The sequence below is a fragment of the Pongo pygmaeus genome, chromosome 1 (genome assembly GCF_028885625.2).
Source record: "Pongo pygmaeus isolate AG05252 chromosome 1, NHGRI_mPonPyg2-v2.0_pri, whole genome shotgun sequence".
Lineage (NCBI taxonomy): Eukaryota > Metazoa > Chordata > Mammalia > Primates > Hominidae > Pongo > Pongo pygmaeus.
Genome location: NC_072373.2, coordinates 36,036,486 through 36,049,983, shown reverse-complemented (window position 1 = coordinate 36,049,983; position 13,498 = coordinate 36,036,486). Strand labels below are relative to the sequence as shown.

At 38.5% G+C, this 13,498-nt stretch overlaps 1 long non-coding RNA gene across 1 annotated transcript in view; it reads left to right on the top strand.

Moving 5' to 3' along the window:
* The window catches only part of LOC134740330 (uncharacterized), an 83,022-nt gene that overhangs the window by 42,102 nt on the left and 27,422 nt on the right, over window positions 1-13,498 (top strand). The window contains exon 2 of the long non-coding RNA XR_010127723.1: window positions 13,218-13,387. This is a non-coding gene — a long non-coding RNA (uncharacterized LOC134740330). The remainder of the gene's footprint in view (window positions 1-13,217; window positions 13,388-13,498) is intronic.

Here is a 13,498-nt window from a genome sequence, read left to right as displayed (position 1 = left end):
CTTTTTTTTTCTCTCAAGACGGAGTCTCGCTCTGTCGCCTTAGGCTGGAGTGCAATGGTGCGATCTTGGCTCACTGCAACCTCTGCCTCCTGGGTTCAAGAGATTCTTCTGCCTCAGCCTCCCGAGTAGCTGGGATGACAGGCATGCACCACCATGCCTGGCTAATTTTTTGTGTTTTTAGTAGAGACAGGTTGGTCAGGCTGGTCTTGAACTCATAACCTCATGATCCGTCCGCTTTGGCCTCCCAAAGTGCTGGGATTACAGGCGTGAGCCACCGTGCCTAGCTGAGGCTGCCTGTTTTCATGAGCCCTGTGATCCTGGGCTTCTCTCACCTCCATGTAGGAAGGTTGCATAATGAGAAACTCATAATGAGGCTTAGCAAGTCCTTGTTTTTTCCAGAGTACCTCAGAGCCTCTGCTTTGCTGCTGGATTGGGTTGCTTGTGAAGGTTTCTAATTCGGGGTCTTAATTTTTGTAAAGCGTGAATTACAAGAAGTCAGAAGAATGATGCAAAGAGCATTTAATAATGCACATTCACAAAAGAAGTGGTGTAACTACATTAATTAGGCAAGTCTTGCGTAAAGATGCAATGTAATTATATATTTGAGACAGTTAATTAGGGAGCTACTTGGAAATTTCAGTGAATATTAAGGTAATTATACATAAATACTATAACCATTAAGACTGCACCCATAATGAAAGCAATAACTAATTACATAAATAACAGCATACTTATGTTTTTACATTACCAACACCTAACAATGCTTCCTCTCCCCCGCCTCCCTTCACCATGCAAATGGCAAGTCTTTCATTTTTAACTCAGATATTCTTGCAAATGGTTGGGAACAATGACCTTTCCTCTTCTTTCCTCTATGTTGACAATGCTGGGCCTGCTGTGGAAACTTCCTGTGAATGGACAGAAGCGTGAGATGTGAGGGCAGGCGGGGCCTGCCTGACTCCACCTGTGTGATTGGGGGCAGGAATAAAGCAGGGCCAAGCCGTGTAGTGGCTGGAGAGGGGCAAGGTGGGCCCATGGTCAGAGTCAAGCTGCCTGCCTGCCCTTTATCAGGTAGTTGAACCACCTCAGAGAAGTCACTTAGCATTGCTGAGCCTCAGTTTCCTCATTGTATCAAATGGGCATAATAGTAATCCCTGCGTGTCAGGGCTTTCATGGACAGCAGATATAAAACCATCAAATGCCATCCTGTGTAACCGGCCATAGTTTGTCTTTGAAGCTCCTGCTCATAGACCTCTATGCCTTTTGCTCCTCTCAGCATGTCCCTTTTATCTTCACGGCTCTCAGACACCCACCAAGCTGCCTATACCACCTTCTCAATTAAGAACAGCTTTTATAAAATGATCTGGAGCTCATTCACACTCAAGTGTGACTGACTGATGACTCCAAGGATTGGGAGCAGGTGGATGACTGAGTATGTTCATATTGTAATAGGAAGCAAAGTCTTCAGCTACTGCCCTACTTATAAAATTCCCAGGCAACAGGTAGTTAATGAAATGTTTGGACTCCAGGAGCACTTCTGGGCGCTCATGGTGTCTCACCATGTAGGAATTTGTTCTTTCACATGAGAGAGGCCACATAGAGTGGTGGGTAAGAGCATGGAATAGGAGTCCCAGACACCTGGGGTTAAGCTCTTGGCTCTAGCACTGGCAGACTACTTAGTCCTTCTAATAAGAATAAAAATGCTAGCATGCATTGATCAGTTACTAAGTTGCAGGCACTGGTTTAAGGACCTTACTTGTATTAACTAATATTAACTAATTTAATCTTCATGACAATCCTGCAAGGTACATGCTATTATTGTCTTTGTCTCATGGATAAGAAAATTGAGGCACAGGGATGTTAAGTAACTTGTCCCTCCCAGGTCACATAGCTAGTAAGAAGAAGAGTTTGGATTTGAATTTCAATGATTGACTCTACATCCTGAGTTTTCTCCCATCTTCAAATGCAAGATGGTGGTAATCGTCGTATCTACTTCATGGGGCTGTGGTATTATGTGAGATAGCTTGGGTAGAGTGCTTAGCTCATTGCTAGCACATTGTAAGTACTCTATTCTATCAAACTTTGCCTCTTGGCCCAAGTGTCAGTGCACGTTCATTTCTCCGTTTGATTCTTCTCTTGGCCAGGCATGTCTCCCATGCTCCTCATTTCCCGCTACCTTCCATTGTTTATAGCTTGGTCAATTTCTCACCAAGTTGCCTTTCCTGCTTAGGTGGGATGTGGACGTGAAGGGTGAGTCAGATTCCAGCTGACCTACCAGACGAATGGTGCCCTTTCAAAGACGTTCAAAAGGGAAGCCACCTGCTTGATCTGACAATGCTGCCATTACCCAAAGTCTGACTGACACTGTCCCCTCCTGTCACATTTTGCTGATTCCTTGGAATTCACACATCAGTTTTTACTGGAGAAGTTTAATCATCTCGTGTATTGACCAGATTTGTATATGAATTGCTTTTAACTCTTTTGAGAAAATAAAATTGACTTTTCCCAGCATGGTAGGCAACAGCAGTATTTGGTACGTAGAAACTTGTTCTTTTAAGACATGCAGATGGTCTGTCTGGAATAGGAAAAGGCTCTTAGTATATGGCTCTTGGTGCCTCAGAGTGAAGCCTTTCTTAATTTGTCATGGGTTGGGGACCAGCCTGTTTTCATGTTCCCACCGATGTACCCTAACTATAGCCATTGGCCAGCCTTTCCATACAGTCACTGTTTGCAGCTATTTTTTTTCATGCTATCAGAAGAAAGTCATCTCATTCACTTATATTTGACTTTTAACACAAAAGTCTACATGATCTCATTATTCATAAGTGAATAATAAGACACCAGACAATCTCTGGATATTTGGGAAAAATCATAAGGCATAAAAGAGAAGAACTAAAAGATAGAGATGATCCCAGAGAACACAGAGATGATTTAGAGAACAGAAGAGGACTTAACAATTTTTTTGGCTGGGCATGGTGGCTCACATCTGTAATCCCAACACTTTGGGAGGCTGAGGTGGGCAGATTTCTTGAGCTTAGGAGTTTGAGACCAGCCTGGGCAACATAGCGAAACCCTGTCTCTACAGAAACAAAAGTTAGTCGGGTGTGGTGGTGCACACCTGTGATCCCAGCTACTCAGGAGGTGGAGGTGAGAGGATGGCTTGAGCCCAGGAGGCTGTGACTGCAGTGAGCTGTAATTGCACCACTGCACTCCAGCCTGGGCAACAAAGTGAGAACCTGTCTCAAAAAAAATTTTTTTGTAGTTGAAATACAAGACAATATTGTATTGCAAAATAACTGCTGCTTAAAAAAAAAAGGAGAAATCAAAGAACAAGAAATGATTTTTAGAATTGAAAAAATGTGAATACTAAAACATTTCAATAGGATATCTGGAAGATAAAGTTGAAAAAAACTCCTTATTTTATAGAGCAAAAAGAAAAAAATATAAGACACAATGAAAAGTTAAGAGGTAGGGATGAGGAAACCAAGAAATGTAACCTCCAGTCAATAAAAATTCCAGAAAGAAACAACAGAGAAATGAAGAAAAGGAAACAATGAAGGCTGAAGAGAGGAACTTAAACTTTTTTTTTCAGTGTTGTGTATATATATAATATATATATATACACCATGGAATACTACTCAACCATAAAAAGGAACAAAATAATGATATTCACGTTGACCTGGATGGAATTGGAGACTATTATCCTAAGTGAAGTAACTCAGGAAAGAAAAACCAAACGTCGTATGTTCTCACTCATAAGTGAGAGCTAAGCTGTGAGGATGCAAAAGCATAAGAATGACACCACGGACTCTGGGCACTCGGGGAAAGGGTGGGAGGGGGGTGAGGGATAAAAGACTACACATTGGGTATAATGTACATTGCTCGGGTAGTGGGTGCACCAAAATCCCAGAAATCGCCACTAAAGAACTTCTTCATGTAACCAAATACTACCTGTTCCCCAAAAACCTACTGAAATAAATACAAAATGAAAAAAATAAAAAAAGTTTTTTTTTGGGAGAAAAATATTGTTGATGAAAGAAAAATAATCAGATTGCCATTCCATTCTCCTCACAACACTAATTGCTAGATAAAAATGGCATGATACCTTTCTACTTCTAAGGAAGAATAATTTTGACCCAAGGTTTCTATACCTAGACAAACTATCATTCAAGTGTGAGGTCTAAATAAAAGCAATTTTCAGAGATGGAAGGATCCAGAAATTTTATCTCCCACATAGCTTTTCTAAAAAAATAAGACAAAACAAACAAACAAAACCTTCAGCATGTAACCCATAAACTTAAGAAAAAAATTGAAGAAGGAGGAAGATACAAACCCCAATTCCTAGAGAGCATCAGGAACAAATCCCAGTCTGTCAGCTGTGCAACAGGCCTAAAAAGAAATCAGTTCAAATTAGAAAAAGGAAGTCACATAACTCCAAGAGGAATGTTTTTAAGAAAAAAGTAAATTTTATTCACTAAGTAATATGATTGTAAACCTGCAATATCCTATGGATATCATTTTTTAAATGTGTATTTCTTCTCAAAGGATAAAAGAAGAGAATTTGGAAATATTAAGAAACATAAAAAGCTATCTTAAAAATCATGGCACAAATATGAAGTCAGCTAAAATATGGCATAATTTTGAGTAATTCTATGTACAACTTTTTCTCGTGGTACTTAGCATCTTTTAACATTCCTTATAAGTTTCCTACTTATTATACTTTTTTTTTTGAGACAGAGTCTTATTCTGTTGCTCAGGCTGGAGTGCAGTGGTGCGATCTCAGGCTGACTGCAACCTCCGCCTCCCAGGTTCAAGCGATTCTCATGCCTCAGCCTCTCTAGTAGCTGGGACTACAGGTGTACACCACCACATCTGGCTAATTTTTGTATTTTTAGTAGAGACGAGGTTTTGCCATGTTGGCCAGACTGGTTTTGAACTCCTGACCTCAAGTGATCCACCCGCCTCGGCCTCCCAAAGTGCTGGAATTACAGGCATGAGCCACTGCACCCGCCTGTGCTTGTTTTTTATACCCCAACTAGAATGTATTCTCCATGAGGGCAGAGAGTTTCACCTATTGCATTCATTGTTGTATTTTCTGCATCTGGAAAAGTGCTTAGCACATAGTAGCCACTCCAGTATTTGTTGAATAAATGAATGTATGAAGAAAATGCAAATTCTTTTTACCTTTTAGTATATTTTTCTTCAAGTTGTATACATTTAATGACAGAGGGTCATATATCTTCCTTAGGAGTTCAATTATACTATTTGGTTCTGCAGTGAATAATATTTGCCTCAACTTAATATTGTAAATACAGTTTATTTATTCAAGAATGAATTATTTTATTGAAATATAATCTACATTCATAAATCATAAGGATACAGTTTGATGAATATTTACACCCAGATCAAGAAACAAAACACTACCAACATCGTAAAAATGTCCCAATTACCTTCTCAATGTAATGAAGTTATCCATCTTGTCTTTTACTTTCTTGAACATAATAATCATAGTTATTTCAAAGTTCCTTTCTGATAACTCCAACATTTAAACTTACTTTAAGTCTGTCTTTATCGTCTGCTTTTTCTTGTAGCTTTGGTCATTTGGGCTTACCTGTTGTTATACCAAGTAATTTTTTATTGAATCCTGGATGTTACGAATGAAAAAATTTACAGATCATCTGAGGCTCTGTGGTTTCTTCCTCCATAGGTGGCAGACAGTTCACCTGAATACAGACTAGAATGAAGTTTGTTAGAAGCTAGGCTTCGATATTGGTAAAGGCAAGTCTATTTTGGTTTGCCTTAACTTCTAGGGAATTGTCTTTCAGATGTCTTGAATGACTGGGATGTTTTCCAGGGCTCCTCCTTTTTGATGGGCCCTGAACTCCAATTTTATTCTTCTAGCCATGTGAGGTGGCTTAAAACTCTGCTTAGATTCTCAGACTTAGGGCTGACACTTTCTGTTCTGCTCCTTTGACACTCTGCTCCTTGGCCTCTTGCCTGCAGCTTTAAGAATTGACAGATACTTTGAGGCTAAAAGTGGCCTGGTCTTTCTTCTGCACTTCTTTTCTTTTTGAGATCTTGGTTCCTCAAATCCTCCTGTCTTAGCAGCTGTCTAGTGCCTTCAATTTTTTAAAAAAGCTTTTTACTGTGTAATAATTTTAGCTTTACAATAAAGTTGCAGAAATAATATAGAGAGCTCTCATATACATCCCATCCTAATGGTAACAATATCATGGGCACATTTGTCAAAACTAAGAAATCAACATTGGTCTACTACTACACTACTATTAATAAAATTTCAGACTTTATTCCAATTTCCTCAATTTTTGCATTGCATTTAACAAATGTATTTTTTTCTAAAGTCCAGCTTTTTAGTTATTCTTGGCAAGAGGGCTGATGTATTATAAGCTAATATACCATAGCTAGAAACAGACCTAGTATTTATTTGTTTTAAAATTTTAAATAATTAACCCATAGATAAGGCTTAAAACCCACAGAACACTTAAAATTGGACATTTAACATTCTAAAGGTAACTGGTAGAACAATAAAAAAACAATATCACCAATAAAACTCCAGAAATAGATACGAGGTAGGAAGTAGGTTAGGGAGTTAAATTTTTACATTTTTTCATAGAGGAGATTCAAATGATACTGTCAAGTTCATAAATCAAGATACAGAAGTATAAGAATTATGATGAAAATGATCATAAGGACAGAAAGTAGAATTGAAAGTGGTTATCTCTGAGTAATGGGATAGAAGACGGTGAGGGTACAAAAATTTTGCTTTTCTTATATTCAGACTGGTTTGTTAGTTTTCTTTTTAAGCATATGAAGCATAATCTGTGTGTACTGACATAGTATGATACCTTTAATACATTATAAATGACAAATATCATACTATTTACATAAAAACTCTATGTGTACATGTAAGTATGCAGTGTGATTTTATAAACATATCTGAACTCTTATGCTTCTTTCTTATGAAAACAGCATGGCCTTGTCCCGTAAGTTTAGGCTGCTTGTCTCAGGAAGAGGATGAGACGCACATGGAGCAGAGGCTTCCTTTCTTTCAGGAAATTTGGGCTGAATCAGATTTGCCTAGTCCTCTCTTACCACTAGTGGAAGTTAAGAATAATTTTACAGTGATGATAAATTTCTCATAATTAACAATGAATACCAGAAAACAAAGGAATAATATCTTCAAAGGGCTGAGTGACAACAGGCATTAACCTGGCTTCCATCACCAAAACCCCCTAATATTTGAGATTTGAGGTGACATGTAGACCTTTTCACAGGTACAAAAGCTAGGAGAATTAATCCTCCAAGACCTTTCCAGAATAAATTAGTAAATATACTTCAAAGGAAGTGATCCTAGCAAGGAGTTGGATGCAAAACAGGTGGTGAGAATGAAATTAACATTGATTGGTAATAAGATTAATGATTGTAAACACTTTTTTTTCTTTATTTTACAAAAGATCTGACAAGAAAATTTGTTATTGGCTTTCAGGAGATAAACAGTTCTTGCTTTATCGTAGAGGAGATTAGAGATATTAAGCAACTTCAGAATTAGGAAAACATATAATTATGTATGTATATTACAATGTATGGATTGGCTGGGCACAGTGGCTTATGCCTGAAATCCCAACACTTTGAGAGGTTGAGGCAGGAGGATCACTTGAAACCAGGAGTTTGAGACCAGCCTGGTCAACATAGTGAACCCTGTCACTATAAATATTTTTAAAAATTAGCCAGGTGTGGAGGCATGCACCTGTAGTCCTGGCTACTTGGGAGACTGAGGCAAGAGAATCACTTGAGCCCAGGAGTTCAAGATTACAGTGAGCTATGATCACAGCACTGTGCTCCATCCTGGGCAACAGAGTGAGACCCTGTCCCTAAAACATAAACAAATAAAATGTATGGATAATTAGAGTAATAGTATAAGTCTAGCTTTCAAATCAACAGAAGAAAAATGAAAGAGTAAAGAAAACTTGTAGGAGGTGGGAAATGGGAAAGATAAGAAGGCAGACATGAGTTACCCCCGTCTGCAAAGTCTGCTTTGCCATTGAGTAAACATATCACCAGTATGGCAATAGGACATAGCCATCTTTGGGGGTTATTAAGCATACCCCAGGAACATCAATGCAGAGACCCTGAGGTGAGAATGTGATTGGCATATTCAAGGAGGTCTGTGTGGTTGGAATGAGAGAGGAAAATGGGAGCTGCTCATGAAGGGCCTGATAGACCCCACTAATGACCTCAGTCATCTCTTTACCAGGTCTGAGGGTGGATTTTAATATGCTCAAAGTCACTGAACATGAGAACCAACCGGGGAGCTTGTTGAAATGTACATTTCTGGGCCCCAGAGGTTTTCATTTAATGGCTTTGAGGAAAAGCCCCAGAAACGATATTTTCTAAAGCATCCCAGATGATTGCAGTGGGATCAAGCTACAGCCTATGGCTACTTGCACCAGATGAGAATGACACAGAGGACTGTGATAATAAACATAAGAAAACTGTCCAATTCTTCTTATCTCCATGGTTGTTTTCATTCCTCTTGCCATTGACTCATTTTGGAGAGGGCAGGCGATGTAATTCGGGCCAATGAAACATAGAGAAGTCTTTCAAGGGTGCTTCTGCAAAACTGTTCTTGCTCTTAAAAGAAAAACTATCTGGGTCATTGCAGCTGTCATTCTATCATCTTGAGGATGACACCAACACCAAGGAGGGTGGAGAAAATATGCAAAAAACGCGGGACTTAGCATTATTAAGTGACTGAATTAACCCATCCCAAACTCACCTATCTTTGGATGTTCTGTTAAGAGAAATAATAAATTCCCATACTCTTTAAGGTTAATTTGGGTTGGAATTTCTACAAGTTGCAGTTGTAACATTCCTAAATGACATGGCAAGAATGGGCTATAGGTTTTCAAGCTGCTCCGTATTCTCCTTATGGGTAAAATAAGAAAGCTATAGCTCCTTGCTTCTTCCCTCCTCTGTATAACAATAAACCCTATGGAGCAGGCTTATAAATGGATTCAATGAAATAATCTTTAAAGTGCTTAGCACAGTGTCTGGACAGAGGAAGTGTTTAATAAGCGCTCCTTGAATTGAATGAATGAGTGAATGGGTGATCGCATTTGTTGAAAGGCTGTAGGTAAACATGGAAATAACATAATCACGTACTGGTCTTCATTTCTAGGTGTCTCTTTCTCAAATCAGGATTGAAGATTACTTTGGCTTTCTTTGGCAACCATCCTGTTGCTAATCAATACTCTTTTAAACATAAATTTCTATCAGCTTAGGAAAAAAGAAGTATCTGCTTATTTATTTATACATTTTTATTCAACAGATGCAGGTCTCATGAATGGTTTTTTCCTTTCTAAGTAAAGAGAAGAATCAGTTATTTTACCTTTATAAAAACTACACAAACACACTTTGAACACAACCCAAAAATATTATTGACATTTCAAAGCAGTTTCATTTTCCCTTCTTGTTTTCCTAACACTCTGCCAATACCCTATCTACTGGTCACTGCCAGGGCTGACGTGTGGGACGGTAATGCATGACCACTGGGGCAATTCAGCACAGTAAGGAGAAGCAGGATGGATTTAGGCTATATGATATGATACTTGGGTGCATCTTCAAGATGCTTAGGCAGCATCCTCACTTTCCATACCCTGGGTTTGCTCGAGTTGCTGGACACTTTGCAGCTTACTATAGTTACAACAGGCAGAACTCAGGCTGAAGTCAAATGCTAAAGTTCATCAGACACTTAGGAGGATCATAGATGGGCAAACAGGTCTTGAAGAGCAGGAGGATAATTCATAGTTACTTCTCGTTTGAACCCAGATTTGTCAGACCTGAAAACCTTCTCAAACACAAAAGCACAGATCACATGAGAAACAATCAATATTGTATTTCAGCATTTCAAAAATAAATTGGGAAAAATAGGCCTTCTGTCCTTTGGAGTGAAGTTGCTTAGAATGTGCTGTGCTACTGGACCTGGAAGTGATGACCAAAGTTGACAGGGCCATGGGCATGCGCTAAAGAGTGGAATTATTAACATTTCTGTTCCCAGAGACAGAGAAAATTCCATATGGTAAATATCAACATTTATGCTGTGTGTCAGACTGTTTTCATATTGAAGGCTGTGACTCTATATCCTGTCTTTCCCCACATCCCGTCTCACCCAACTCATGGCTGAGACCACCACTGGGTGGTCTGAATACTCTTTTTAAGTCCCCAGGGGTTTGGAAACTAAGCAACTTGGGAGGCATGGATTTAGACTCCCCAGGAAAAGTCATAGGATGGCATGTTACTTCATTCTACCTGGCTAAAACCTTGATCCTGGATTCTGTTCCCTTGCAGAAGTGTGGGGTGACATTATGACTCAGAAAGTTCCTGGTTCTCTCTCTCTCACTAATTAAAGCCCTATGTCTCTCAGGTCACATGTGGATGGAAAGCAAATCGGAGATCAACCTTGCAGCCTTGCAATGGGAACTGACCTGGTTCTTTTTGTCCATCACATGCATGTGCACTGGGTGGTTTTCTGATGTTTTGAAAATCAGAATGCTTCTGTGCAAATACAGAATTCTCTTTTATCAGGAAAAGAGCTATCGAGGAGTCCTGGTAAATAGGACAGACACTTCTGGGGCAGATGTGGCAGTGTGTGTGTATTAGCGTGTGCATGACAGGTGGGGGTTTGGGGCACTGCCTCTGAGAGTGTTAGAATCAGATTTCCCAAAAGTGGACACCTGGAAAATCCTGTGCCATATTGTCTATTGCTTCTTAAGGATGACATAATAGAGCTGGAAGAGATCCAGGATAGGGCAGCTGAATTAATTAAAGAGTTGGAATGATTATTAAAAACACTTTTTTCTCAGATTGTAAAAGTAATACGTATTCATTATAGAAAATTTGGAAATATTCAAGGCAAACAATAAAATGAAATTATATGTTATCTTACCATCCAGAGATAATTTAACATTTTACTGTATTGCCTTTTAGTTTTTTGTCTTAGAACACAAACATATGTATTACAAAACTGGTATCATACATATGTATGTATAGTGTATATATTTATATTCACATATGTTTATTCATACACGTATATAAAATTTTGTATCCTATTTGGTACATGTTTTGTATATGATTGGGTATATGTTTTCTTGTCGTCAAATATTTTCTAAAACATTTTAATGACTAATGTAGCAGTTGATGGGTCTACAAAAACATACTTGATGATTTTTATATTATTTAGATTTAGTTTATTTTTAGATTATATTTAATTAAGTACATGTACATATTTACTTTCGTAATTAACACTGAAATGGAATGTTTTCCACCAAAATCCTCATGGGCATTTCTGATTATTTCCCTGGGATCAATTCTTAGATGTCAAATTACAGGGCTAGATTTTGAACACTTTTAAAGTTGTAGCTAGATTTTAGCAGACACACAAAATGAATTTAGAAGATGAAGATTTGTCAGCATGAAAAGCTAACTGCTGAACGGAGACACAGATGAAGTCTATAAAAGCGCAAAAGGCTTTAATTGGTCAAGTAGAGATTTGCTAACCAAATCCAGAAATGTTGCAAATACACAGCAATTTTTGGAATTCCATGAGGGTAGCTTTGGAGCCAATGCAAAGAAGGTGTGATTTGCTTGGCAGAGAGAAGATCTGTGCATCTCTTTGCCTTGAAAAGTGGCAACTGGCTAAAAATATAGACAGATTCTGTAAGATTTTAGATAATGGCTATGTGAATGGAGTTTTGTCATTATGAAGTAGTATCATCAAGTGCCTAGAACTGAATGTTATAGTCATGACACATGGTCATGAATGTGTATTCTGACTGTGTGGCATGGGGCTGAGTAAAGGGATCACAGGGTCTCTGAAGCCCTGGTACCTGGAAACCGTGACAAAAGGGCTCTTCTAAAATTACCAGAGGTGACTTCTGGAACTCTAAAGGTGGAACCAGAGATTGGTCTTTGGGAAAGATTCTTCTCTTTTATTTTGGGAGGTGGCATCACTTTTGTGAGTCCTCTTAGCCATGTAGAAGGGATTTAACTATCTACTTGATTTTCTTAGGGCTAACTGAACCAAATGTATATACGGGTACGCGAGTATTCTGTTTATTAATATCAAATACTACTCCGGGCTGGAGGTGGTGGGAGGACACTTCAGGATTTTTTTTTTTTTTTTTTTTTTAATGAGGAGATTGGTGACTTTCCCTTATGGGTTGGGAGATACAGTTTTGGGGAAAAGGGCTATGGAGGAAAGAAGCAAGGCAAAAATTAGCTCCAAATTTATTGAAATTTTTTCAGTATTCAGTATCAGTGTCTTCATTTCTTCCTTCCTTTATTCCGTTATTTATTTTTTAACTGCAGGTGCAAGAAAAATTTTCAGTGTAATAAACAATGTGTTCATTGATGAGCAAAACAGACTGTTCATGGAAGTGGTGTAAAAGGTGCAAAATGAACTGAGGCGTTCTTCGATATTCTCTACTGTAATTCTAAAATTTGGAAAAACCTGTTTTAAAAATAAAATATTATAAAAGCTGTGTATCAAGTAATAAGTACAAATTATTAATTGAAACATGCAAATGATGAAAAATTAAATATGTTTGCTTTAAAATTTATCCTCTAAATTTTGTGTCTCATGGGAGGGGGTGCTGGTGGTAAGACTGGGGTTCTGGGAACAGAGAGTTTCTCAGGGGCCAAGAAATTAGATGAAGTAATCATAGAAGGTAAAGGAAACACATACTGTAAAGATAGGCTCTTTGAAGCTTCTCAGTTGGAAGGAGGCTTCTACAATTTCTGTCTGAGATTGGGCAAGAAAAGAGATCCACAGGTGACTGTCAATCAGAGTTTAATCCAGTTGTGTTTGACTATAAGGTCTCCCTATGATTGATCTATGATTAATACTAACTCTTGGCTGGGTGCAGTGGCTCACATCTGTAATCTCAGCATTGGGAGGCCGAGACAGGAGGATTGTTTGAGGCCAGGAGTTTGAGACCAGCCAGGCAGGCATAGTGAGACCCATCTATATATGTATATGTATATGTATATGTATATGTATGTCTATGTGTCTGTGTCTATATTTATATCTACATCTATGTTTATATCTATATCATCTATATCTATAGAGAAATTCTCTATTAATGAAAGCCTCATTAAGTTTACTCCTCATTCTCACCTCTATCCTTTGGTACCACTGTCAGAAACAGAAAGCCTACTTGGGTGATTAAAGAGACACGGATGACAACAACAACAAGAACAATAGCAAGAAGCTAACCCTGGGAAGATCCCAGTAGTCAACTGGGTGTAGACAAATGCAATTCTGGACCTATGGATGCATCTACCTAAGATCAACACCTATGGCATTGACAAGGTATGCAAGAAGGTGTGGAAGATATGTACTGTTAGGAACTTATGCTGTCTATTTAAAAATCAGTCAACCAACTTATATTTGCTGAGCACCCTTCAAGACCCCAGGTGAATG